Genomic DNA, 4389 nt, shown 5'->3' with positions numbered 1-4389 from the left:
CCCTCCAGGCAGTGGAACAGGGTAAGTTTCTATTTCCTGAGCTCAGAGATATGCCCCGCCTGCAGCAGCAGCAACTGGGTGTTTCCCTTCCTGGAAGTGCTTTAGGCTGTTTGCTGAGCTGGAGCCAGATCACAGGTAACATTTCAGCATTGGAAGCTTTGGTGAGAAATGTCCCAATAAGGCTCCGATCCTGCAATCAGCCCCCTCTGCTGGTGTGTGTGTGTGTTTTGGGGGCGGTGTGGCAGGGCAGGGGTAAACCCCTTTAAGGCCCTACCAGAATGCTGGCTGCAGCCTACTCTCTGGCCAGGAGGCCAGGGCTAGAGACGCAGGTATTCAGCAGAGAGCCCAGCAGCAAGCCCTAAGAAGGGCTGGCTCTGAGGAGCATGCTGAGCTACGTGGTGACAGCTGGGCTGAGGCACCAGAGGGCTATAAAAGCCCTGGGCAAACCTCAGTGAGGAGACTAGCCCCAGAGAAGACAGGAGGGCAGCATCGCTGTCTCCTTACCAAGGAAGGAAGCCTCAAAGGCTAGGAGACCCTGGGGAGGGTCTGTGGGACACTAGCTGTTGGGGGATCTGGGAACTGCATGAACCCTGTAAATAAAGACACTTGGGTGAACCAACAAAAGAAGGCGTGAAGGACTCTATTATACTAGCCTAAGCACAGGCTCAAGAGGGAGAAAACCTGCACTGACCCTGTGACAGGAGGGTCACTGGGGATTCGCATGGAGATCAGCATCCCTCTGTCCTGATGAGCTTACAGAATTGCATGTCTAAGGAGTGATACTTAGGCTTGGCAGAATTCATTTGACTTAATATGTAATTTTGACAAATAAGATTAATATTTATTTGTAAGGGTTTTTTTGGTATTTATCTATTTAAACTTTCAAAGTTTGTTTTTATCAATATTATTGTTCATGGCTGTGGGAAATTGCGGGGGGGGATGTTCAGAAAATATTTTTGTCAGACAATAATTAGTTTGACAGTAGACACAGCTTGAAAAAATTAAAAAGTGTAACTGTTAAAACACAAATTGTCAACATCACATGTCAAAACATATGAAGTAAATCTCCTTAAATCAAACTCTACTAAGTTCTCAAGCAGCATTTTCCTTACTGTGGCTATTTGAAAATTTCACTTATCAATGGAAATGTTTCTCCATGGTTTGTGCGTACAGTGAAATCAACATTTACTGACATCTACTGATAACATCTAATCCTTCCAAGTCTAGGGATATTCAATTCACAGGCCAAAAACTTGGTTAAGCTGGAATCAACGTTTCAAAGGCCTGATTCTGACATATGCTAAGGCAACTCACCCTCAGTGTAAAGGAGACGCAGTGTCAAAAGTGTTGCCAGCATTCATGATATTATAACAAGTCTTATGAACATAAGAACGGCCAGACTGGGTCAGTCCAATAGTCCATCTAGCCCAGTATCCTGTCTTCTGACAGCGGCCAATGCCAGGTGCTTCAGAGGGAATGAACAGAACAGGTAATCATCCAGTGATCCATCCCCGTCACTCATTCCCAACAGAGGCTAGGGACACTTCAGAGCATGGTTTTGCCGGCTATTTGGTGTGTTGGTTAAAGCACCAGCTCCTGGAAGCATGTGATGAGGTGAGACTCTTGGCCTTTGTTTCCTAAACAAAGGAAGTTTCTAGCTTTCTTGATTGCAGAGAAAAACAATGTTTTCTGAATGCAACCTAAAAGTCTGAGAAGCCAGACAGCAAATAGAAAGAACCCAACATTTATTATTAACTATTATTTTGAAGTCTCATGGTTTTTAAGGCAATCATTGCAGGAGTTCTAATGATTTTTAAAAGTTTGCAGTTGGCAGTACTGGGAGAATTCAGGCCTTAAATGTAATGCCATCATTTATCTAAAACAGCACAGTCAATGGAAAGGGAAACAGAGAGGGCAAGGTGTGGGAATGCGCATAGGGCCAGGCTGTGGGCCAAGCCACAAATGAGCACAGGCCCCCTGGAGTAAGGGTGAAGTAAAGAGAGAAATTAGAATGTTCATTTTTATGTTTAGGTCATTAGAGCCTTTGCTGGAGAAGCCAGGCCTGAAAACACGAAGTGATCACTGCCAATGCAGTATTGCCAGCAGCACGTAATCAAAAATCTTGAGGTTGGCTGAAGAAAACAAGAGGGTTTTTCTTCTAAAAAATTACATTCTGGAGTGTTTGTTTGTTTCTGAGCGTTCATGATTCACTGTGGTCATGTTCTCAACTTTTTCTACTCAGCCATGAGAGCAAGAAACTGACCTTTGTTAAAGTGAGAGCTGAGATTGTCATGTAATCACAGGATTCCAGGAGCTGGGGCATAAAGAGAAACACCAGCTCGTGAAAGAGTCAGTGTGAAACAAGGAAAGTTTGTAACAACCATAATGTGATGTTTTTGTGATCTGATGCGACAGGAAACAGCTGCACTTCTAGCGCTTGCAGGTCCTTACCTGGCCCCCATCACTGCCCTGTCTGAGCACCTCACAAATGCCAATGTGCTTAGCCTCACCATACTACTGTGCAGAGACAGCCAATACCTGCTCATTGTTTTTGGGGGGTGGGGGGAGAAGAGGAGAAAGGGAGGCAGGGTGAGGGGAGTGCCTTCAGCTGATGTTACTAAGCATGCTCAGTCTGTGTGAGCAGACTCAATACCAGCCAAGCAGCAAATCTGGGGGACACATGACCCCATGTGCCCCCTGCCCCCAGCCTCTGCTGCTGTGAGATAGGGAATGGCTATTTCCCCCATTTTAAAAGAGGGGACATTCAGCCCCAGACAGAATAAATGACTTGCCTGAGTTCACACAGAGCAGGGAAACAAACCTGGGTCTGCTCAGGGTAACTTAGTGCCTTTGCTACTGGGCAAACTTTTTCCTCTGCAGTCAGAACCTGGGAGAAAAGAATAAGGAGACAGATAGACACGCACAGACACAGAGTTTCTCAGATAATCATCTCACTGACCCTCCCCCCAGACACTAGGCCAGTCTGTGCAGTCAGGTGCTAATGGTGATGTCACCAGTCCTTGATGTGGTCCTTCAGGGGATCTCTGCTTTCTTTAGTTACCCCTGATGAAGGCAGGTGATAGCCCCAGTATCTAATTAGGCCCAGCAGACTATCAGTACCTTTGCACTGTGTTTCTAGAGACTCTCTAGTACAGCAGTGTTACCCCTTTGCAGTTCAAAGCCTTTCTACCCAGGTAACACTGTCTAAGCTCTCGCCTTTTATAGCGGGCCTTCCTTCCCTTATTGGTTGCAGCTGTGGGGGCCTGCCTCTGTGATTGGCAGTTGAGGCAGCTGCCCCTGGTTCACCCTCCCCCCCTTTCTGATACCACCTCTGCTGCCGCTCCCTTTCCTGCCCCATTTACTGCTAGGGGCTTTTCCACACTTGCCCCAGCTGCCTGCCTCCCCTGCTTACTCTCCCGGGGGGTTGGAGCAGCAGGGGAGTGCATTTTTCCTTTTCTCCTTTGGCTTTGCCCTCATTCCCTGAGCTGTATTAGGCCAGTGGGCTCCTTTCCCCTCTGCCTTGCCCCCTGTCCTGCCCTTGCAGCTGTTTGTCCCCTTTCCCTTTGCTGCCTGCCCCGCCCACTCCCCTTCTAGCCACCCTGTTGGCTCCATTTTGCCCTGCTCTGTTTTTTGTGGGGTCTCTTTCTTGGTCCTTGGTTAGTTTGCTTGCCTTGCCCTTGTCCCACGGTGCAGGCGTTGTTGCCAGCCCCATTCCCCCTTTTTCAGTTTGGTTGCCCTTGAGCCCACCCTGTTTTCTGTTCCCGGCCTGTGGCATACTTGTCCCCGTCTCCCCCTTCATTCCGCTCCCTTCCTGTTTGCCCCCCCTCTCCCCGTTTACCCTTTTTGCCTGCGTGCCCCCGTTCCTTTTGTAGGCGCTTAGAATTCCCCTCCCTCCCTCAGTTATTCCCCTCACGGAGGCTCCCGTCCCCCACTTAGTGCAGCCAGGGGAGCTGGTTTCTTCCTCCTGAGCTGGGCGTTGTGTTCCTTGTTTCCTGTGTCCCTTTCTGTGGGTGCCCCCCCCACCCTGCTTTCAGCCGAGCGAGGGGGGTGTGGTCACCATTTCCCCCCCTTTCCCTCCATTCCCTTTGTTCCCTGCCCTAGTGGCTGTCCCGAGCCTCCCTTCCTGGGGTGGGCGATTCAGGGGGTGGGACGTCCCTGGAGGCCCCTGCTGTTCCCTCTCAGTCTCCCTTCCCCCCTCCCTGGCGCTGGCTGCCTCAACCGCCGCCACCGGCTCAACTGCCATCGCCACCACCAAAGCCAGACGATGGCGGCGGCCACGGATTCCGCTGCTGCTGCCGTGGCCTCCGCAGCCTCCATTCCCGAGCCCACTCCCTTGGCCGCGGGGCAGGGCTGGGGGAGGAAGAAGAGCAGGTCCCCGCCCAGAAGGCG

Source organism: Eretmochelys imbricata, chromosome 14 (assembly GCF_965152235.1).
Source record: "Eretmochelys imbricata isolate rEreImb1 chromosome 14, rEreImb1.hap1, whole genome shotgun sequence".
In the NCBI taxonomy this organism is placed as follows: Eukaryota; Metazoa; Chordata; order Testudines; family Cheloniidae; genus Eretmochelys; species Eretmochelys imbricata.
Note: the sequence above shows the minus strand (reverse complement) of the source record.